This window comes from Canis lupus, chromosome 3, assembly GCF_011100685.1.
Source record: "Canis lupus familiaris isolate Mischka breed German Shepherd chromosome 3, alternate assembly UU_Cfam_GSD_1.0, whole genome shotgun sequence".
Lineage (NCBI taxonomy): Eukaryota > Metazoa > Chordata > Mammalia > Carnivora > Canidae > Canis > Canis lupus.
Window position 1 is genome coordinate 66,680,503 of NC_049224.1, and position 24,308 is coordinate 66,704,810.

At 40.4% G+C, this 24,308-nt stretch overlaps 1 long non-coding RNA gene across 1 annotated transcript; it reads right to left on the bottom strand.

The window, feature by feature from the left end:
• Positions 1–16,650: 16,650 nt before the first annotated feature.
• On the bottom strand, positions 16,651–24,130 carry LOC102156944. Its single transcript, XR_005356398.1, has 5 exons — positions 24,039–24,130; positions 23,238–23,298; positions 20,558–20,784; positions 18,754–18,811; positions 16,651–16,873 (listed from the first exon to the last, which is right to left on the bottom strand). It is a non-coding gene; the product is annotated as an uncharacterized LOC102156944 (long non-coding RNA).
• Positions 24,131–24,308: the final 178 nt, after the last annotated feature.

Genomic DNA, 24,308 nt, shown 5'->3' on the forward strand with positions numbered 1-24,308 from the left:
AGAAAGAAAGAAAGAAAAGAGAAAGAAAGAAAGAAAGAAAGAAAGAAAGAAAGAAAGAAAGAAAGAAAGAAAGACAAGCACAAAGAAAGATGCAAAGGCAGACAGATACAACAAAGACAAGGAAACAACCCAATGAAGTTTCTGAATGCTAAACATCAACCCCCAGCTAAGTTGAAGAGCAGGCTTCACTGATGTAATGCCCCTATCAAGAATAGTCCCTGTTTTCTACTCTCTCTTCTGTCATTTACTAGAACTGGAAAGACAAATGAGCCAAGGATATTAACAAGAATTTGAACTTTATTCCAAAGCTGCCATATGCTAGGCTTTAAACCAAACTCTGTAGCATATGTGCTCAACAGCAACTGAATGCGAACAATTTCACAGAAACGTCAAGTACAGAGTGGCTTCATGCATGTGTCTTTAGGAATTCCCAGAGCCTTTCTAAGCATGGCAAATCCTGTGGCTCGCCTTGGTCCTCTTTGAAGCACACTCAGTTCATAGACTCTAGGGCTAAAATGCTTTAAACTCTCTAGGAATTCCTCATAAATTAATACAACCCGTTTACTTTACCAACATTAAACCAAGAATAGCACGATGTGAGAGATGAAGAGAGGGATTTCAGTGACCATCAAATATAATAGTGTCATTTTTAAATGAGGAAACTAAGCCCCATGATACAAAGTCAGGACTAGAGCCTAAATTTCTGGTTTCTAATCCAGCATTTTTCACTGAGTATTTTTCCTCTCTCATAGCTCCACATCATATATGAGTCTTTCCAAAGTATTACATGTCTCTTGTTTTCTTTAACCCCTCCCTCCTCTATAAGTTCACAAGAGATTCAGTCAATGTCACTGGCCAGCCCTCTTCCCATCTATTCTGAAAGGACAAAATCTATGAAAGGTCTATTTGGCCAGATATAAATTCATCACAAAGGAACCCCCAAGGATTGGTCATTGCTGTCTGCTACATATTTTTTGCTGAAGGATAAATGGGTTTTTTTTTTTCAGATTAATTTAGTAAATTTTGGCCCTCCGTACTCCAGGATAGCATAAATGGTCTCTGATGCATGTCTCAATTCAGTAAGCAGTTTTAGATGGAGTCGACCCTGTTCTCCCTCCTTCTGGGTTCCAGGTGGCCCTTTGGTGCTCTGTGTATGTGTGTGTGAGTGTGTATGCCTCCATCTCTGTCTCTCATATTCGTATGCTCTGTTCTCTATTTCAGTATCCACAAGTAGATCCAATATGCGAATATAGATATTTCAATGCATAACGGAAGAGAAGGCTCAACTTATACTGAACCTCCAACCATCCTTTCTTGTATTCTTTCCAATGTGACTAGGGCAACTGTGAAAAGAGTGCTTCTGTCTACAAGATAATAATGGTAGTATTGAATTTTAACCCATAGAATGGCATAAATACCCATGAGCTCTATTGATTTAATGAAATCAATCAATCAATGAGAGAGCTCTTCCACACAATAGAATCCCAGTTATTAAATGGAAGAGAATAGAAAGAAGTCTAGAATCACCGGTAGGCAAACACCACAGTAAAAAGCATTGCAACTAAGATCCACAAGCCAAAGGATAAGAGTTTGAGGAGAATCACAATTTCCATAATCTCAGACATCTCACCCAAATATTTAACAGCAAAAGAAAAGATAGTCATTTACAATGGAGAAACTTGACAGACATTATCTTCACCAAGGGATCAAGGTAAGCATCACTAGCTATAAGACACTGACATCATGAACTCTTTGATAAGGTATACAGGAGACACAACAGCACTTTTGCAGCACTCTAGGTAAAAATGCATAACCATTGATAAGAAAACAAATCCATTCCTGGCACACATTCAAATTGAAGGATCATCTACAAAATAACCAATCTGTGCTCTTTAGAAGTGCCACGCTCATGAATGAGGAGAAAAGACAAGGAACTGTTACAGAGGGGAGGGAGCTAAGGGCATATAATAAGGGAGATATGCATTATGGGGTCTTGAATTGGATATCAAGGGAGAAAAAGAACACTTGGAAAAACTGGTGGATTTTGAAGAGAGTTAGTACTTTAGGTAATAAGATTGCACAATGTGAATTCCTGGTTTAGATAATCCCATTTTAGTTACATAATATGTTAACCTTGTTAACTTTGGGGAAAGTAGGGTCAAGCCTACAAGGGAATTTTTGTACTATTTTTGCAACTTTTATTTAAGTCTATAATTAGTCCAAATAAAACCAAGAAAAGAGAATACTACTTATTTTTATTCTTCCCTTGTACCTCACTTGTGTGTATCTTCCTGAAGTATGACTGTCCCTGTCATGATACTAACAAAATAACCAAACCCAACATTGATTCTTTAGAATTCATAACAAAAATAATAGTAAGGAATCATTCAAATTGTTCACCCAATATGCTCTTAATAGATGTCATGGAGAAAATGAAACACATAATGGACCTTACACTCTGCCTTGCTGCTTCTGTTTCTTCACCAGTTTGATTGTGATAAAGCAGGGTCTGTAAGAGGAACAGCAAGATTTTAATCTTGACAGATCAATTGTGTTTATTGTGTCTTGGAGTTAGATGTCCTCCCTAACATTTATTTGCTCTTGGAATACATGTAATGCCATTTTTATTGTTTATCCCTTAAACTTATATTTTTGTTATCTCTTGATTATGCTAGTAATAATCTTTACCAACCATAGCATTTTCCAGAAATGTAATCCTTGCATTTGGCACGAGTTATTATTACCAGAAAGATGGAATGGTATATGCAGATGGACTGTTTCTTTAATAACCTACGTTTAGGATCATCTTGCATGAAGAGGTTTTGTGTGTGAATAATGGGAACTAAACTGCAGTTTCTTAGAAAGGGGGCCTAGAATATTCTACAAATACAGATAACATTATGATAACTACTGTTCATTGAGTGTCTTCCGGATCCCAGAGACATGCCTGATCCTTGACCTGCATTATCTTAGTCAATCATACGTCAGACCTTCAAAATAGATTTCATTACATTCTTTTTTTAAAAAAATTAGAAAATTGAGATTCAGTTTTCACACAACTAATAAGTGGTGGGAACCAAGAGCCAAATCCTGGTTCCTCTGCTTCCAAAGCCACACGTTTCTTTTCCTTGTAACTGGTAGCCCAGACACCAATATTTGAATATCTTGAAAGATAGGATCAAGATGATTTGGCCAAATGAATACCTTAAAAAATATCCAGATACCTCTTGTCTGAGAGTATTAATGATATTGCTTCTGCTGGCTGTGTCAGAATGATCTGAGCTCTCATTCTCTGGCTGAGGTGACAGTGAGCAGTTCTGCTTCCCGTCCAAGAAATACCGAGGGGATAAAGAAGGCAAATTTAAACTAGCCTCACATGTGCTCAAGCAGCCCCCTTCCAGAGGAGATGACATTTAAACTTAGTCTTGAGAAATGAGCTACACAGTCCATAGGAACTTGTTCCCAGCAGAGAAAACAAAGATACAGAGGCATGAACTGGGAAGTGCAAAGGATAGCTAGAGTAATGGGATACTTTACATGGTGTCCATGTACACACAAGAAACACAAAGAGAGCTCAATCATAACTGGTACCTTAATAGAATTTGTGGTCTAGCCAGGGAGACTGAGCTTCCACACAAAAAGCAGATAAATTTTAGAATAAGTAGTAAAATTCATCTCTTGATGCACAGTAAAATGCCTCTCAAGCATCTTACCTTCTCCTGTACCTTCTTCTCACTCCTGTTATATCAAAAACACATGGAAATTCTACTTTAAAAGTAAGGGGAGAAAAGCTGTCTACTTCTCAATATTTTTTACTTGGAAAACCCAGTGGTAGACTTAGTATTTTTTGTGTGTGCGTGAAGATAGCATATACAATTCTTATCCCTGCCAATCAAGTTCCTTAATAAAGAAGCTTGATTCAGGTGAGTGAATTTGCCAATTTTATAATAAAAGCTATCGTGGTACTTCACCCATGTATTATGTCACCTGAAGCAATGACAGAACAAATACTAACCAGTAGGAAATGGGATTGCTATTTATCATCAACTACTGTGTCTTAGGCACTGAGCATATTAGCAGTGAATATTTATTGAAGAGTCGCTCTGTGTCATGCAGGCACAGAGATAATTCTTTTAAGGAATCTTCTTGTGTAATCTTGACAACCACCTGAGGTCTTAGAATATTGTCCTCAGTTTGGAAGAAGAAACTGAGGTGTAGGGTGGTTGGGTAAGCTGGCTAAGTACATTAATAAGTAGAAAAACCAAGAATTTACCTCAACTGTATCTGACACCATAGAGATTCACTTTATCTGTCTAAAGAGAAAATTGAGTAAAAAAAGTCCTATAATTTAGTGAGTGATTCTCCCAGGGCAGAGGTGCAACCCTTGACTCCCCAGATTTCATTGCCTACAGGCAAAATTGAGGTACAGTATTAAAATATACCATACTCCAGCTAGCCCCATCCAATTTTGTAATGAGTAGTCCAACTTTCTGTACAAAGAAATATGGTCAGAAACTGCCTAGGTAACTTGAGCCTTCATAAAAAGAGAACTAGTGGCACATCTTTACAATATGCAGAGGCCATCTGGCTGGTGGCAAAAGCCATCTGGGACCCAAGCATCTTCACATGCTGGGTAAGAAAGCTCATCTCATGCCTCCCAAAGATATCACAAGAGGCATGCTGTGGTCTGGAGGTGGGGGGTGCGAACTGAATGTGGGGCAAAAAGACATTTCAAGTGAAGTGCCTGAATTCTATTTATCTTCCACTGAGTGTCCAACCTTCACATTCCCACACTCCCATGGTGTTGCCTAAGAAAGGATTTGAATAACTTGCCCAGGATACACACAGTTGGTAAGTAACAGAGCAAGTGTTCCAAAGAGCTGTCTGTTTCCTAGTCCTTTGTTCTATCTGATTTGTTCTGACTTTCAACTAGTGTTTGCCACCTCATAGGAAACATACTTAGGAGCCATCCTGCCATGAGCAAGTCATAACATAACTGAAGTTCCAAACTTCAGTTTCTCTCTCCCTCTTTCTTCTCGTAATAGAGATATCATAATTTCTCCTTCCAAAATATTTGAGGAGATTAAATGAGGTGATGTATGTGTCAGCATGATAAACATCACAGTGCAAGCTCAGAGCAAAAGGGCCTGAAATTAATGTTTAGATTTCAGTAGAGCCAAATACCCCTCAAATACCCTTTGTCCTCTGCTTAAGGGAGGACAAAAGAGTGGGAAGAGAAAGAGAAAGAGAAAGATGAAGATAGAAGTTGGGGAAGGTTACAAGAAGAAAAATTAAATGCATTGAATAAGGCACTTCAACCAAAGCTTCCCCTGACCTGTCACCCCCCTTTTTCATATTCATTATGATCCTCTCCCCTCTGTGAGGCAAATCTAAAACCAGCTCTCTAGGGAGTTACAACAGCCATCTTTACTAGTTGCATGAAAATTCAAAGCATCATTGAAATAATGGTTTAGCAAAAGGGTAGAAATTATGGGTTATACTTTGACAACATATGGTTGGACCAGAACTATGGTTACTTAAAGACGGAATATGTAGCAACACTGTGAAGCTGTTTTGCACACAGCATTGGCAGAATGCTATACCAGTAGCACTCTCAGCTACAAAGAGTGACAGAACCTGACTCTGTATGATTATTTAAAAGTCATTGGGAAGATCACAGAATTGCCAGGAGGCTATATCACCAGAGTTTGAAAATGGACAAGAACAAAAGATGGCAGCTCTCATCACTGCCATTGGAAGTCTGGTAAGTGAGAATCTTGCTGCCAAGAAGCCTTGGGACCTGACAATATAGTTTTAAAGATAGTGAAGTAAAATATCAAGTTCAGACCAGTTTCCAGCCTCATTTCCTTTGACTCAGGTTGGACTCAAAAATGGCAGCCGCCATTGGTATGAGACCCTTTGTCTTCTAAAGCACAAGTCACAAAGCCAGCCTTAGGACCTTGTGGACCTTAGGAACCACATAAGCTCCCTCCAATTCAAGTTCTGCATTTTCCAGGTAGAGATAGTAACCCCCAAACTGTTCATGCACAGGACTGCTGTGAGAAGTAAGCGGGTGGGGAGTAGCAATGGTCTCAAAAACTCTTAAGTCCCTGCAAAATGTTAAGAATACTCTTCATAATCATTAATTTTTTTTTATTATTACTGGTGATACAGCACATGTAAAAAGTGGTGTCTGGAAATAATTACCCTAAGGTCAAACACCTTTTACCATCCTTATGCCTTAGGAAAGCCCAGTTGACTGTCTCAGCCTGTTCACTCATTTGTAAGATGGGGTTAAAATTGTCTTTCTCCTAGAATTAGTGTAAATATCAAAAAAGATGTCACATGTGATGAAGAATTCTTAGAACTTAAAAATAATGGTAGACAGGAATAATTAAACTGAGCACTAGTAATAGTAGTATTAATAGATCATGCCTCATCTTCCCGTGGATACTCCCAACTCTCTCATCACCTATAACAATTAGTCTCATATAATTTCATAACATCTCTTGAATTACTACTATTTGGAAATTACTACTATTGGGATAATTAACATTTTATTTACATTTCATTGTTGCTGTTGTTGACATGCCGTCTCTTACAGGTCTGTTTGATTGAATTCACTTTAACCTCAGCCAAGAAAACTAAAACTCCTTCAAGAATCCTTGCTTTTCTATGTGTCAGCCACAGACGGAAGAGGTTACTGAGGATTCAGAACACTTGCTGAAGCATAAGGCATCTGACCTTGTCAGGAGCCCTCGGGTTTTTGCCAGCACTTCTGCTCTTCCCTAAACACAGCCCTCAGTGGAAAAGTACTGCCCAGATTCTGTGAATTATTAATCTCTTCATGACATCAAATACCCACTAGATGAAAAGAACCAGTGGCCTCCACAGTGAGTATCTCAGAGAAACCAGGAGCCAGTGATATCCTTTTGACCACAATTAGGATTTTCTTTTCTATTCTCCTGAGTGGGAGACACCTTCGCTCATTCTCATAACTTGAACACCATCAGGCTCAATAAAACACAACTGTTTTCTTTGGGGGCTGATATGGAGGAAAAGGCTTTAAATGACTCCTCATTCAGTCAATGATGTCACACAAATTTTAAATGAATTTATGTTTTGAGTTCATGGCAACTGGAGAACAAGAAAGGCTTCAAGGTCTTTTCAGTTTTCTGTTTTCCCTTCAAGGATCACTCGCTGAATCCAACCAGATCAAAATCACTGGAGGGTAGGAAAGTATTGACACATGGAAAATTCTAGTAGTAAAAGGTCCATAGGAAATACATCTGTCATTTTCTACATTACTTGACAAGGCTTCCAGCCAAGTTCTTAGCAAGGCTAACCTCTGAAAGAATGGATTTATTTTTAAGTCAGAGAGAGAAAATGGCAGGACAGAAAGATCATGGCTCAAGAGATTTGAGTTCTGTAGCCTTGAGCTTTCTTTCAAAAGCATTTACTGAACACAGGTACTCTGGAGTATACTGACATATCCACCAATGAAAGCTATCTACAATTTATGCAATACCTAGTATATATCAGACATTTGCCAGGTAGTTTATTCATAATAGCTAATTTGCCCTCACAACAACCAAAGGATAAATCATTTTGTGCCCCTTTTGCTTTTGAAGAAATTGATGCTTAATGGAATACGCATTCTAATGTCAGCAGAGTTGAATTTCAAACTCAGATTTATCTGGATCTAAAATTCTTAAGAAACATGTAATTTAGCAGGAGAGGTCCATAAGTAAACAATTAATGACAGAGCAATATGTAATTAGCAAGACTGAATGAAATCTGTAATAGCTAGAGAGTATCTAAAACCATAGAGAGATAGCAGAGTGACCAGCTGCCCTAGTTTATCCAGAACTGAGGGGTTTCTCAGGATGCAGTAATTTCAGTGCTGAAACTGGGAGCTGTCTGGAACAAACCATGACAAGTAGCTACCCCAGAGGCAGGTAGGGATCAGGTACTGAAGGACAATTTATGCCAACGTGAGGGGTTTGACATATAAAGAACAAGATGATGGAGACACATGACTGTTCTAAAAGGAGGAGGACAGAGAGAGAATTCTGGCTGCTGCAAGAGTAATGGATTAGATATGGTGAGAAGGGTGGCTCAGGAGGCTTAGAATAAAGGGAAAGATGGAGGGAAGGGACTTGAAGAGGGAAGAAGCAAAATAAACAGCATATTTCCTTTCAGTTCTAAGGCTGCTATTCTAGGATTGGACTTCTCCAATAGAGGAATCTAGTCTAATCTAAACAGAAGTCTATGATATATTGACTAAAGAGACTAGAGTATTTTAGCATAAAATTCAGTACTAACTTGTTATGGGTTGAATTGTGCTGTCCACCTACCCCCCCCCCACCACCACCAAAAAAAAAAAAAAAAGGATATGTTGAAGTCCTAACTCCTTAGCACTTTTATTTGGAAACAGGGTCATTGCAGGTGTTATTTAGTTTAGATGAGGTTATATAGGTGTAGAGTGAACCCCTAATCCAATATGACTAGGGCCCCTGTAAGAAGACTGTTATGTGAAGACAGAGAGACACAGGGAAGGTGTCATGTGACAATAAAAGTAGGTACTGGAGTTGACGCAACCGCAAGCCCAGGAATGTCAATGATTTCTGGCAAACTACCAGAAGCTAGGAAGAGGAAAGGAAGAATTTCTTTAAAGGCTTTAAAGGGAGCACAACCCTGCTAACACCTTGATTTAGGACTTCTGGCCTCTAGAACTGTGAGACAATCAATTTTTGTTGTTTCAGGACACCCATTTTGTGGGACTTTTGAACAGCAGTCCTGAGAAGCTAATATCCTAGCCAAACTATATCCAAACTTTCTTTTACCAAAAAGAGAGAGAATGTACATAGGGCAGGGAATAAATGCACTCCTTAGCAACTTCTAGGAAGCAGGCACCAAGCTGAGTGCTTTCTTGCAACCTTTTCAATGAATCATCTCAAAAGTCCTATAACAGTCCAGGCAGAGGTAAGAAACTGAGACTCAGAAGGAGGTCACAACTAAGCCACACATACATAGCTCAGAAGTAGCAGACCCAGGGTTTGAACTCATTTCTATCTGAATTCAAAACACAGATTCTTAGCTCTTTCTCCCTTGGATTTCCTAAAAGGAGTGACAAAGAAGCCAAGGCAATGAGCCAGATGAAACCGAAGAACCTGGCAGAGCCGTCAGCAATTTACAAAACATGAGAAAGCACCATCTTGAGGGTGCTGGGATTGGGGTGGAGAGGGACAAGTGGAAGACAGACTTCTTGCCTCGCAGCTCTGAGACACCATAATGTGATAGCGTTCTTATCAGCAGGACTTGCCTCTCATCTTCTCTTTGGACTCTGGAACACAGAGCGAGGCAAAAACAAAGTGTGTTCAGAGAGAGTCGAGAGTGAGGAAGTCTTTTTACAAGTCTCTGAGGCCTTACAGGGAAGATACTTTCCTAAAGTTAATTACTTTCTGGATGAATATCTGATTAGAAATATCATTTGCAAGCCCCACCTGCTGCGGATGTCTCTTGTTTTTAAAGTAGATGTTCAAAAAATGTTAAAATCCTAATATATATCTTCATCTCCCATGGAAAACAGAACAGTGATTATTTTGGTCCCTAGGGAGTTGGGATCTAGTCACGGAATTCATTTTAGCCTTATGTAATCTAGGAGAACAGGGAACAGATCGGATGAGAAATCTCAAAGTAAAACATGCCGCCCACAAAATTAGCCTGAGTCATTGCTCTAAGTGAGAGACTGGATTTAAATCAGAACTAATTTTTAAAATTTCAACCAATGACCCTTCGACTCTGATGATGAGGCTATTGTCTTGGAAATGAGCCAGTGTGTTTTTGTCTCTGTGTTAAAAATGTACTTGCTGCAATATTCACAAGATACAAGAAAAAAGGGCAGAGCCAGAACCCATGAAATGAGATTCCAGTCTCCACCATATGACTTAGTTACTCTGAGCCTCAGTTTCCTCACCCATAAAATTCTGATTCTGATGTGTTTATCTCTTTCCTGGTTACTCTTCCCTGTTATTTCCTCCCGAGCCCCATCTGCCTTCCTTCTCAACTCTCCACCTACCTACTGCCATGATAAAGAGAGAATATAAGTTGAGGGGTTAATGAATGCACTTGGACAAGCACAGGAACATCCCATACCATGTATTCATTCATTCATTTTTTTTCATACATTCATTCACTCATTTCGCAGAGCATCTATTTAAGTCTCTATCAAGTGCTAACTAGGCTTTAAGGCTGGATCCCACAGTCCTGGTGAGAAGAGAAAAATAAATGGTTAATCACAAATGAGTGTTACAGGCAAGGAAACACTTGAGATTGAGTGCAACCAGGGATTAGAGAGACTTATCTAGTTTTTCTTTGGGGGGAAGGTGATGGAAAGATTTCCAGAGGAGACAAATCTGGGGGAAAAATAAGAAAGAGAATATTCTTGAAGGAAGGGGTACTAAGCAATAAGCAAATGCTCAGATAGCTATATATATCTGTAATTTTAGGGCATGAGGCTGAAGCAGAAAACAAAGAGCCAAGGCCCTATGGGCATTGTTGAGGGAAGCAATTGACTTACTGATCATGGTCTGCATAGGGAACTGGAAGGGTCAATAATCACTTTGCTGATACTAGCATATCTAGCAGCGGGTGCACAGCTGTTATATCTCCATGCTTAAAAGGCATCACTTACGGGAGTGAAGAAAACCATTGTGTGGAGCTCCAGAGGATTTGAACAGAAGGGCAAAAACTACAGAAAATCACAAACGTTTAGCACTCAGTGCTATTAAATTGGAAGAGGGTGCTTGGAATAGCAATAATACTCCACCAATGGCTGGCCTACCACTTGCTAGAAATGTATCATAGTTGGACAACATAAGCTTTAAAATCTCTTCCAAACCAGTGAAGCTTAATTGGTATTCACTTTTCCTCCCAATGGACATCTGCTGAGTCTTCTATAAAAGAGAACACAACAATAAACCGGTGATATTTCTGAGACTTTTTTTTTAACCAATAATTTTTTTATGAATTCTTTCTTTCCCTCTTACCCCAATATGAAGCCAAATCTTGTGACGCTTTCTACTAGGCAAATTGTATTTATCAAATAATTATTGTCCAACTTTATATTTCAGTAGTCAAATCAAACAACAGTCCTGTGATTTAAGTAGAGATTTTTGGATATTGAAACTAGCTTGAAGTCTTCTACCTGGGGACTGAAGATTGGAAACCTGCAGAGAAAATAATCTCCAAGGTCCCCTCCAGCAATGATAGTCTATGACTCTAAAGATTAGAGTGAAAAAAAGGAGGGAGAAGGTGGATCTTCTCAAGATTCTGCAGACAAGCTCTCAGAAGAGAAAGCAAATGTGAGTGTGTATATATGTCAGTGAGGAGCCACTGAGAGGGAAAATCCCAAGAACAGTCTACAGTAGCAGAGAAGCATGAATGTGGATAGAGCATCAGGTGTATGAGTATGAAGATCTGGCATAGAAGTCCACGGGTCTGTGGGTTGGCTACACATTGACTTTTGATTAGGAGCAAGTATTTCACTGCTCTCAGTCTTCAGTTCTGTGTAGCAGGCCAATGATTTTTAGCTTGGAAGTGTCATTGCAAAGATTAAGTGAAATAACATGTAAAGCAATGAACCTATCCTTAGCACACAGTAGGTTCTCAAAAGACAGTAGTAATTATAAGACAATGATGCTTTAATCAAGAGGTTTAGACACCAAGGAGCTGTTTAATTTGTTTACTGTGCAGAAAGATGAGAGTCTTTATTGCTCTAATGACAGTTAGATGACTTTAGAGGCCGCCTAGGGATAGTGTGCTGTTGTCATTGTAGATAATAAAAACAGAAATGAGAGGAGAATTAATGAGGAAACCAGACAAATCCAAAATGCTGGGCCATCATCCGTCTGGACCGCATCAATGCAGGAAAGGGAAGAGATGACGTAAGTGTTTATTTCTAACTCTCCCTCTCTGAGAATGCTGAGTGTTTTCTGTCTGACTTCTGCTTTTAGCATTTCCAACACACCTGGACTCCAAGCAGCATTCTTTTTAAATCTTTTGTTGCTATTGTTGCTGTTGTCATTGGCCTGGATCCTGAAAGCACCTGTGTGCATGATTATGTTCTTGGTACACAGGTAGGAAGGTAATAATGATATGCTCCCCAAGAACTAGGAAATGAAGCAGAACTAGGAAATGAAGGATTGTCCTCCCAAGAGTTAAGCCTAGAAATTAATCCAGTTAAAACAAGATATGCAAATTTATCTCGCAAAGACCTTGAGCCCCAGGCCCCAGGATTGGGGCTAGCCTCAATGAAGATATTAAGGTATCTACAGAAAAACTTTTTTGGAAATTGGAAACTGGCATGGAAATGTAGAAAAAGAGAATGAAGCCCTGTTCAAGGTCATGCTACTTATCCAGTGCATTGGAATCTGTCATGACACCGATCGATTAGAGGACAAACTCCAAATCCCTCATACGGCTGCTGAGATCTGACATGATTTAGCCCCCTGCACCTCTGTCCCTGACTCAGTCCCCTCTGCCCTGGACTTCTTGCTGTTTATACAATGTCTGTCCTCATGGCCTGGGATTCCTTTCTCCCTAATTTTACATGGTGCTGTCCCTCACTTCGTGGCTCAAACTTAACTCCAAAGGGAAATGTCTTTGGACTACCTTGTCTAAAATCCATCCAACAAAGGCATCTGGCTCAGTCAGTTAGGTGTCTGCCTTCTGCTTGGGGAATGATCTTGAAGTCCTGGGATAGAGCCCTGAGTTGGGGACCTCACTCAACAGGGAGTCTGCTCGAGGATTCTCTCTCTCTACTTCTCTCTTTGCCCCTCCCCCTGCTTGTGCACTCTCTCTCTGTCTCTGTCTGTCTCTCTCTCAAATAAATAAAACCTTCAAAAAAATAAAAATCAAATTAAATTAAATTAAATCCATCCAACATAGGACCAGGGCCCCACAATACATTTGTGACTTATGAAATGACCAGGCACTGTCCTCAGACTTATGAAAACAATGAATGCAAAAACACAATTCAAGTACAAAAGCCAATAAATATCATGGCAGGAAAAGCTGATTTAAAAAGTTGAGAGAGGTATAGTCGGCACAACATAAAGCTGGTGAAATATTTAGTCTTGTGGATTGCAATGCTGCAACAATATTTTCTGAACAAGGAGGAAAGTCCTCCAGAAGAAGTTTATTTATTAGAACAAGGTTTTATTGTCATGAATCTGGCTTGCTAAAGCAAGTGAATATCTTCTAGAATACTTATTCACTCTGTCACTTAAATGTATTTGGTGAAATTTTTAAACTGTTTTCCTCAACCCGTCCTTTTCTGAGAGCTTGATCTTACCAACTGAGGTTTTTGAAGCCATGGATCTTTTTAAGAGAGAAGAGAACTCGTTTTTATTCCAATTTGGCAAAAGCATTCCAAATGGAAGATGGAGATGTCAGACTATCTTATGATATCACTACACTCCCAAATCTAATTCATGGTCTTTGTTCTGATTGCATTCACATTAAGCAAGGTTATGATTACGACTTGCCTTTTCATGTAGGTCTCCTAGGGAAAGAAAGAACTAGAAATGTGGACCCAAACTTTCTGTCTTCCTATATCAATTGTATTTCTTACTATTAATCAATGTAGAGCACCAATGACCTACTGAATACTTAACTTGTGGTTTCATATTTGGTATTTGTGTGTTTTGTCCTGTAGCAAGATGCCTACTTCAGCATCCTGATGAAGATGGGAGGGACAGGTCTCTATGGATGTTTATAGCAGAGAAGAATGGAAGGAGAGGAAAGGATAAAGCCTTTTTGCTGGCCAGCTTCTGGGTCCTTCCAAATTACTATCTGATATTTCATGGACCATTGGGAAAAACAAGAAGAATGTGGTGTGTGTGTGTGTGTGTGTGTGTGTGTGTGTGTGTGTGTGTAACTGATTCAGAATTTTTATAGGGAGCCAGGGGTGGAAGGAAAATGCCATTGGAAATCTGGTGGATCCCTTTATACATGGTGCCTATGAGGAAGTGGGGTTTGGAGAAGAATGGCCTGGAGAACCAGAGTCTTGGGACCCAAAGCCCGGAGCACTGTGGTCAAGCATGTTGCATGGGGAGCAAAGCCATCCTGTTCTAAAGCATCCTGAGAATCTTAACAATGAACTGGGCAAGTGCAACAATCCAGTGGATAAAGTTTGAGTCAATTCTAATAATTTGAAGATCAAAAATGAATGGTGATGCAAGCAACCTGTGATTCTAAAGACCTTTACTCCTCTTACAAATGAAGTGGCACCTCATGTACCCTTCTCTGCCCTGACTCAGCATGCAGACAAATCAAGACTCTGATTTTGTACTGTGCATGTCCAGTGCTATGGTGATGAGCACCAAACTGAGAGGTAATTTTGCTAAACACTGTCCAGCCTCTGGGAATAACACACAAGACTCTGTAGTTTCTCTTTTGAAATTTTAACTGCAGATTGGGGCTGGTCTTAGAAATTACACAAATAGATAACATTTCTAGAAGTAAACTCTCAAATGTATTCCCCATTTGCCCTCTACTGAAAAAAAATAAAATAAACTTTGAAGGAGGTATGATGTTTTCTACTTCCTAAGTGAGTATACTAAGGCTCAGAGAAATTTAAGAAAATCCTCACAGTCATTCAGCTAGTAGATGACGCTCAAACCTGAGTGCCCAAGTCCAGTGCTGATCTGATAAAACTAAGTCATTTTGGAGTCATGAGAAAACTTGAAAGTTACACAAAGACACAATCCATTTACTTTTTTGAATATATATATATTTTTTTAAATTTTATTTAAATTGACTTAACTAACATATGTATTATTGATTTTAGAGGTAGAGGTCAGTGATTCATCAGTCTTAGAGGATATCCATTTACTCTTTAAAAGGAGGAACGTATGGTGTACCAGACATCATGTTAGGTTCTGTTAATTAAAGTCCCAGTCCTGAGTAATGTAATTGTCCTCTGGTGGAGGGTAAGCACATGCTTTGAGCTTACTCATGACAGGTACTTACGGATTCTTCCATATAGATGGGAAAATGGGAGGAAAGAACGGGAAGCTTCTTCAAAAGAAGAAGCTGGGTTTCAAACAAAGACGTTTAAAGCAAATACAGGCATAGAAGTTTGAAACAGGCTGTGGGCAAGGTCAAGGAACAGTGAGCTGCTTATTTTGCTTTAAGAATATGGGGCGAGTTTCAGGAGTGAAAAAGTGGTAGAGGATTTCGTACAACTTAGGCAAGATAAACAGTGTCACATCCTGGGGACTGCCAGAAACACCCCAGAATCAAGACAGGGTCCAAAGATCAAAAACTAAACTCTTAAGAAGTCTAAAATTCTAGGACTTTAGTTACTTCCCTACTGTTGGGAGTCTCATTATGTCTATAACTTTTCCTTGTAGGAAGAGACATTAAAATCTTTAATTCAAAAAAGATCCTGTGGACTCTCATCCTTAGCAGCACAAAAGCAGGGAGCCGATTTAGCTGATCTGGAAAACAAACTGGTGCATGGTGGTGGCCATTTGGAAGATCAGAAAGAAAGTGAGTCTCTGGGGCCTGTGATAAGAAAACCAAGATGAGCACAGGAAATAAATCCGGCTTGTTGAAGGAGCCCTGGGGATGAACAGTGGATAAGCTCAGAGGTTCCTGGATAAGACGAAGAACTCCCAGCAAGTTGCCCTCCTTGAGCCACTACAGAGCTCTGAAGAGATAGGAGTGAAATCACAACCCATGTGCTCTGATGATTTTCTCTCCTGGGCTCTGAGCAGGAACATAGGAATCCTGCCATTAAACTGCTACCTCTGGATGCTCATGCTTTGGTTTGTAATCCAACATTCCTAAAGCCTTTCATCTGTGTCTCTGGACTCAGCCTATTGCCAGAGCAGAGCCTTGTTGGCTGTTTAATGATAGTCTAATGAGGTCTCAGAGTGTCCTAAAGGGATGCCTCTAGCCTGCTGCTATCCCTTTAAGGAGGGGGCCTTTGAATCTAGGTCTGCATTAAGTATAAATCAACTTTCCATCTGTGTCTGGTGCACACATGGGTGAAATCCACCTTCCCTATCACTCGTTCCTGGAGGGGATTTTCTCTCTGCATTACACCTGCAGAACGCCATCCTCTTTTCTCTGGCAAGCCTGGATACATGATTAATATTTTAAGCCTCCCAGGTTCCGCTTTCCCTAGTTTCAAAAGTGCCTGAATGTTGGACTTTTAAAAAATGTATTTATCTCCCCATCCAGACCACTGAGGAGGAATTGCAAGTAGAAGGCACAGCCACGGGGGCCGAAACAAATCCGGGCAAATCTTTAAATTGCTTCTGCAGTCATCTGGGTTTTCTTTCATTAGCATCTCAGATGCTACTTCTCTCCCCTGCTGACCTTCGTTTTGGAAAGGAAGAGAGAACAGTTTTAGGAGGGTATTATATCTTTTCCTTCTGAAATGTGGACTTGAAATGTATGGTGAGTGTTCTCAGCTCGGTTCAGAGAGAAATCGGTCTGGCTTCTCCTGTCCTGGGCACTGCCGTCCTCTTCAGCTCAGCTCTCAGGAGATTCTTCTAATTTCCCCCTCTCTTTCTCTCCCTCCTTCTCTCCCGGCAGCTCTACTGAAGTTTTCCCTACCAGGCTTCTTGCATTCACCTCACGACTGGCTGCAGGCACTTGGTTACCTCCTCATCCGCAGTCTCCTTACAGCTTGGTTGTTTGGCTCCAGAAGCAGAAATAGCCTTAGATATGGAGGCAGGAAGGGCTGACCACATACCCAAGAACCTGGGATCTGAGTATTTATGTCCAAGTTCATCTTTGACACTAATTCCTAAGCCAGAGCACAGATGTTGATCACGTTAAGCTTCAATTTCTTCACCTGTAAAATCAGGGATGGTAATAATAGTAAATGAATAATAAAGAACAAATAAATAATAAATGAGAACACAAATATGATTCAAATGTCACAAAACATGTGCAACTTGTTACATAGATCTATTGTGTGCATCTACTGCACGGGGGGGGCTGTCATTTGGGAGACTTCAGTCTGGAAAGATGCTCACTCAGTGCAGCCCTTGCATCTCTAAATTCCTAAGCATTGATCCATATAATAGACAACTATTTATTGAGAGACCATATCTGTGTTAGGTACTGGAGACACAAAGAAAAATGGTATTTGTGGTATTCACAGTCTAGTGAGACAAAGTCACCAATAGCCCCAGGAGAAGCTCTGTTCACTGCCCTCCACTTAGCTAAGTAGCCAGGACAATGGAAGCCCTTCTCTCATTGAGAAATATAGACTGACTCATTCCCAGAACATACTGAATGTCTGCAACTAGTAGAGTCTTCTCTATACACTGTGTTCTTCTGCCCCCCACCAGCATTTGATTGAACACCATTGTCCTGATTTCATAGAATCAAAGATCTCTGTGCATTGACAATATATTATGAGGACTTGGAATGCTACAAAGGAGCGCAAAGTAGCAGAGGCACCAGCCTTCAAAGAGCAGTGCTGGAGAGCAGGACAATAACAGGACTTGAAAGCCAAGGACCCAGGAGGAGTCATGGCACTCCCCGGTTCTGTGAGTTTGGGCGATGCACTTGACCAAGCCCATATTCCCCATTTGTAAGATAGAGATAAGTCTACCTGCCTGTCAACAGTGTCATGAGAAATAAATGATACAACTTATATGAAAGTATTGTTTAGATTATAAATGTTCTCTTGTTAGTTTCAGAGCCTGGCATAAAGAAGATGCTAAAGAAAATTCACAGAAGGAATAAGGAAAGATGAAGAGGAGAGAAGAGACAAGATCATAGGTATATTTTTCAAAACTATGAAACAGAAAAATATCTGCCAAGAGCTAGTAGGCTCTAGGAATTGAGTAGGAATTGATGACAGAAGCATATTAGGAGCTGGTTTGTATTTTAGTATTAATTTTAAAATACTCTAGTAAGTTTAAGTATGGTGGATCTGTGAAGGGAAATATCAGAGATAAAAAGACAAGCTAAAAAACATCTATAATAGTCAATAATAACCTAAGGCAACATCATTTGGAATGCACTCAATATATTGGAGGAGCATAAGGAGGACATTTTACGATGTGGGAAGGAAGGGACATGTTGAAAATTAATTTTCAGATTCCTCACTGGGAAGCTGGCTGGAGGAGCATGTCATTTAACTAGGACAGGAAATATATGAGAGAAAGAAGGTTTGAGGAGGCAGTGATGAATGCAGTTACAGACAGGCTGAGTGGCAGTGTCTACAGGACAGTCAGGTGAAGATGGTGGCACCTAGCTGGATGCAGAAATCTGAAGCTCAAAATCACATGTGTGGGGCCGATTCAAAGGGAGTGACTGAGGTCATCCTCTGTAAGCTGTGTCATGTGAGAATAATAAAAATGGGCTCAAGACAGAACCATGAAGAAGTCTGATATTTTCATATGGTTCTAAAAAGTTGTCATCAATCAAAGCTAGACAATTTATATGCAATTTTCAAAGATAGGCTTAAAAGCACCAAATCTGGAGTCAGACTGCCTGGTCTCCAGTGCCAGCTCCACCACTTATTAGCCTGGGCAGGTCAAGTCAGCTCTTTGAACCCCAATTTTGCCATTTGTCAAATGGGAACATGAGAGGAAGCAGCTGTTGGGAGCATTAGCCAAGTTAATGTGGGTAAGATGTTTATCCCAGTGCCTAATTCATAAACACAAAAATATATTTAAAATATTAGATATTTTAAGAGACTTTGGGGGCAAGACTCACATTTGTGTTTTAAGCCTTTTTTAAACTCTGAATGAGAGTTGTTTTCCAGGCCACCAGTCTAGAAAAAGATCAATGAAAGGGTCATTTGTCATTTCCTCTTAGTTTGGTCTTTGAACAGCCTCCAGCCTCCCTCCACCTCTTTCCACCTCTCTCTGCAACCCTCCACCCACCTCAGACATCAATGCTTGCTCTCCATGCTAGAGCTCTCAGTGCTCTTGGCCTCTATGCATACTGGAGGCTCGCAGTGGTACCACTGGGAGTCCTGGGCCAGCGTATCTGCTGCCTGCCATGCAGAGGCCTGCTGCTACCTGCCCCCCAACACCACCACCACAGACTCCTTGTCCCAGCAAACCAGAATAGCCATCCCTCCTGTGCAGGCTATTCCAATACTTCCTGCCTCTGCTGCCCCATCTCTGCCCCAGCTTCCACTTCTTGTAAACAGTGGTCCTATTACCCTTGTCTCTGGCCACCAACACTTCTGAAATTTGAGAATTCATTCACTCCTTCAAGAAATATTTATTAAGTTCCCATCATGAGCCACTGAGCTAGGCATTATTGAGGAGAATAAAACTTTCCCTTATGGAGATTATCACAAGAAAATAATATGTTGTTTTAAGAAAATAATATGTTAATCAACCAAACATAAATCAAGAAATAAGATAATTTCAATGATGAAGGAAATAAATAAAGAGATGAAATAGGATAAGTTAGAGTAGGATACAGTAGGATAGGGTAGAGTAAGATAGGGCAGGGTAAGGTAGCGTAGGATAGGATAAGATAGAGATGGATAAGGTAGGATATGGTAGGAAAGGTAGGATAGGATAGGATAGGATAGGATAGGATAGGATATGGTAAGGTAGTATAGGATACAGTAACACAGAGTAGAGTATGGCAGGGTAGGGGAGGGTAGGATATGGCAGGGTAGAGTAGGGTAGGATAGAATAGGTTTGAGATGGATCTCTAACACAGTGACATTTAACTGAAACCTGGATCCTAATAATGTTGTGTGTGTGAATGTGTAGAGGAGAGGGGAGTGGAGATTTTCTTATTTGAGGTCTTATTAAAGCCAAGCACGTTGCTGGATATCTTCTTAGATTTGCATTTCTCATTTGCAAGTCTCTTTCTCCCTCTTGAATTAAGCAAGCTCAACAAAAGAAATATTCTCCACCCCCTTTCCAATGAAACGAAGAATGCTTTGAATTACATGATAGATTTTTCTGTTTCTGCCACTCTCGGTGTCTCCATATTTTAAGGTGTTTGATGAGTGAGAACATGAGGTTCAAAGATCCTACCACGTAGAAGATGAACTAGAAGAATTTCTTCTCACCAACTAAAATCCACTGTAGCACCAACTAGTTGGAAATAATATAACAGCCTCTCAAACCTGTGCAGAGCTTGACAGTTTGCAAAGTGCTTCTGTAGACTTGATTTATGTAAGATCCACAGCCACTACATGAAATAGTATTTTCTCTATTTTGCCAATGGAGAAACTGAGGCTCAGAGAAATCATGTGACTCTCCAAATATGCCACTTGTAAGCGATGAAACTGAGATTTGAAGCTGTTACCCATCAGTCTTTGGGCACATTTCCTACCACTGTTATTGCACAGCTTCTGAAACAGTCTCAGGTCAATTTATGACATTGGGTCTGTCCTAAATTGCTATGGTTAGTTTTTACTCAGCCATAACTTATCTTTGTGTCCTGTAGTTTTGCCTCCCTAAGGGTCGAGACAGACACCACTGCTTTTCTGGCTTACTCACATGATGAAAGACAAGACTTAACTAAAAGCGTGTCCCCTGCTCACCTGGCAGTCCCGAGTGGGTGTCTAAGAGTCTCCCAATGCAACACCTCTGCTGTCCTGAGGGCTTCCATGGACAATTTGTTCTTGCCTCTCACACTTAAAATCTGGGCAGCCCAGGTGGCTCAGCGGTTTAGCGCCGCCTGCAGCCCGGGGTGTGATCCTGGAGACCCGGGATCGAGTCCTGCGTTGGGCTCCCTGAGTGGAGCGCCTGCTTCTCTCTCTCTCTGTCTCTATGAATAAATAAATAAAATATTTTTAAAAATCTGGCTCCATCAGCCCCTTGCCCCATTGGGCCAGAGAATGCAGTGGCTGCTGGGAGCACTACCGCCCCTATTGGTTCTGGCACTGTCTAATGAAATCTCCCCTCCATGCCCATCTCAGGTCCCAGGAGGTCAAGGCACCTTACTCTGGAGCAGAAAGAATTCTGTTCCTCCTAACATTACTTCATTTAGATTTCCCAGCTGCTCTCTGGTATTGTCCACTCTGAGCATCTTTACATTAAAGGTGATGAAGCCAAGACACAGAGACATTAGCCTCTTACTCAGATCCATACGGTAATAAGTAGAAATGGGATTTGAACCCAGGCAAGTCTGACTGCGGAATCCACATGATGAAACCCTGTCCCCTAAAGGAAAGCACTCAGCCTCAGAGAACAGATGCTGACACACAGGCTTTATCTAGTGAGGCATGTGACTGCCATCTTATAAGGCATGTGACTCGGACTTGTCCCCTGTCCATCCTCAAGGACTTAGGTCAAAAAGCCTGGGATAAACAGGTTGCAGACACATAATCAAATGAAACAAATGGCATTCAGTCATCAAAATATGAGGGATCTGTTTTCACATGCACACATGCATGCATACACACATCAACAGTATATTTGGAGAACAGGCAGCAGCATTTGAGCTCTCAGACACACACTGCCCTGTTAAGAAACCCGAGAGTGTGTCAGAGAGCCAGCAGCTCTCCAACCCTAGTGCACTGTGACATACTAGCTTGTTAAAAAAATTCTTTTGAGTGGATGAATAGAATCTGGAGTGTCTAGATATTATTGCCTTATTACTGAAGCTTTTGAACTAATTATTTTGTAATCCCACATATTCTAATAAAAAAGTAGTGAGTTTTAGAGGCAAGAGCCAGATTTAGCATATACCTAGGTTTGAATGTGACCTTGTAGAAGCTGTTTAATTTTCTGAAGTGTGACACCCCGAGCTACAGTACACAGCTAGTAATGGATAAGGGTTACAAATGCAGCTAAACCTGGCAGCTCCATACTTGCTGGGCACAGCTGGCACTGAACAAAGGCTTATTCCCTTCTTTCAGCTTCCTCATTGGTATTTGTACCTTCAATCTCAGTGACTGCTTATCTGACCCTTCATGGTGTGAACAAAGGGAAATGGTCCTAGGAGTTAGGACACCTGATCTTGGTACTACTAACTCTCTCTGGGCAGTGCTTTAAGCTATTCAGACTTGCCTCATCTCACATTCTAATCAATCAAATAAGACAAGACTAGATGTCTTAGCATGTATTTGTGAGGAGGAAATTAGACTTTATCTTGAGAAGGAGATATAACAAATCCCATTTCTCAACCTCAGCACTATTGACATTTTGGGGTTGGAAACTTCCTCATCGGGGGCTGACCTGTGTACTAGCAGCATGCCCAGTCTCTATCTACTAGCTGCCAGTAGCATCTCTCCTCTCAGTTGTGACAACTAAAAATGGCCTCATTTGAGAACTACTGAGCTAAACAAATGGTGGGCACTATTATTGGCCTTTTTGCAGCATAGAATTAGAATAGGGGTGTGTGGGCAGCCCTGTCCACAATTTCTCTTTAGCTCACTTTCACTCTGTTACAGATGGGGTTTAGGACAGTAATTCTTTACTTCTAATACGTGTGTGATAAACTCTGATTTTCCAAGTGAGCAATATATGACTTAGCCCCTCCTCTCATTGAGTTAAACAAAAGATCTTATAAATTTTAATCCCTACCTCTCACTAATAAGCAAACATATACTCCATTAAGTAAAAGAATTAAGAACAAAATGCACTCCTAGCTACCGATTGATTCCTCTTCACATTTGTGTTCCTTTCTATATGAAGACAGAGACGAATCCTCTCTTGCACTCCCACCCAAAGCTTCAGCTCTTTCTGTGGCCTCCAGAGGTTACTGGAGAACAAGAACCACACTTCCTCCTCTGTAACTTTTCCTTGTGGCCCTTCAAACATTAGCACTGTCTTTCAGCCCCTTAGAAGGCAGCTCTTTAATCCTGCCAGACCCAGAAGACATCCTTCCCCCTCATACCTGTAAATTTCTGGTCTCCAACCTCTGTTTAATCTTCTTCACAGCACCTCACTTTCCTTTGTCAAAACTGAGAACTTGACCCAGCATTTCTGCTTCTGGGTATATATCCAAAAGAACTGAAAGCAAGGTCTCAAAGAGTGAGTTGTACACCCGTGTTCATAGCAGCATTATTCACAAGAAAGAAAAGGTGAAAGTAACACAAGTGAACATCTATCTATGGATGGATGGATAAACCAAATGTGGCATATACATAAAATAAAATATGATTCAGCCTTCAAAAAATGAATTCTGACACAGGCTACAACATGAATAAAATTTGAGGACATTATGCTAAGTTAAAAATAAGCTAATTACAAAAAAAAAAATATGACTCTACTTACATGAAGTCCCTAGAGTAGTCAACGTCATAGAGACAGGCAATAGAGTTGTGGTTGTCAGGGACTGGGTAAAGGAAGCAATAAGGAGTTAGTGGGGTTCTTTTTAGAATTTTAGTTTTGCAAAATGAAAAAGTTCCAGACATTGGCTACACAACAATAGAAATATACACTAGTGAACTGTACACTTGAAAAATGGTTAGCATAGAAAATTTCAGGCTATATATATATTTTGTCACAATTTAAAATAAAATTTAAAAACACTGGGATCCCTGGGTGGCTCAGCAGTTTAGCTCCTGCCTTCGACCCAGGGCATGATTCTGGAGTCCTGGGATCGAGTTCTGCATCAAGCTCCCTGCATGGATCCTGCTTCTCCCTCTACCTGTGTCTTTGCCTATCTCTCTCTCTCTCTCTCTCTCTCTCTCTCTCTCTCTGTGTGTCTCATGAATAAATAAATAAAATCTTTTAAAAAATTAAAAAACAAAGAAAAACCCCAAGAGATCTATGTCCTCTCCTCATCTCTGCATCAGGGATCCCACCACCTCCTCAGTGGCTTCATACGTCTGCAACTTTCCTTGTCTTGCCCCCTATTTCTGGAAGGTACAGGAGAATGTTTTTCCCTCTGCATGATCCTTCCTTGGTCTTTAAAATAAGGAGGGTCATCTTCTTCATTCTTTTTTCTCCACTTCTCACCAGGAAGTGAATCTTCTCTCACTAGACAGTTAAGTAGTGGGCCTTCCTGCATCCCTCCCCTCTCTCTTTTCTACTCCTTAACTCTATGTAGTTACATCTCCATCTTGGTTATACCTGCTCCATTTCCTATATCTTGCCTCCTGGGACATAAATTCTCCAGGCCTTCCAGGGTAGTTTAGTTCATTTCAGACACTTGAGTCAAGTTCTATTGTCCAATTCAAGTTTTAACTGCAATAAAGCTGACTTTTTAATCATTATCTCGCTCCTGGGTTATTTTTCAACTGGTTCAGAACCCACAGAGGAGGGCCTGTGATTAATAAGTGTCCTCAAACTCATTCCAAACATCCAGAGACTCTAGGAGCATTTTTTGTTTGTTTTGTGTCA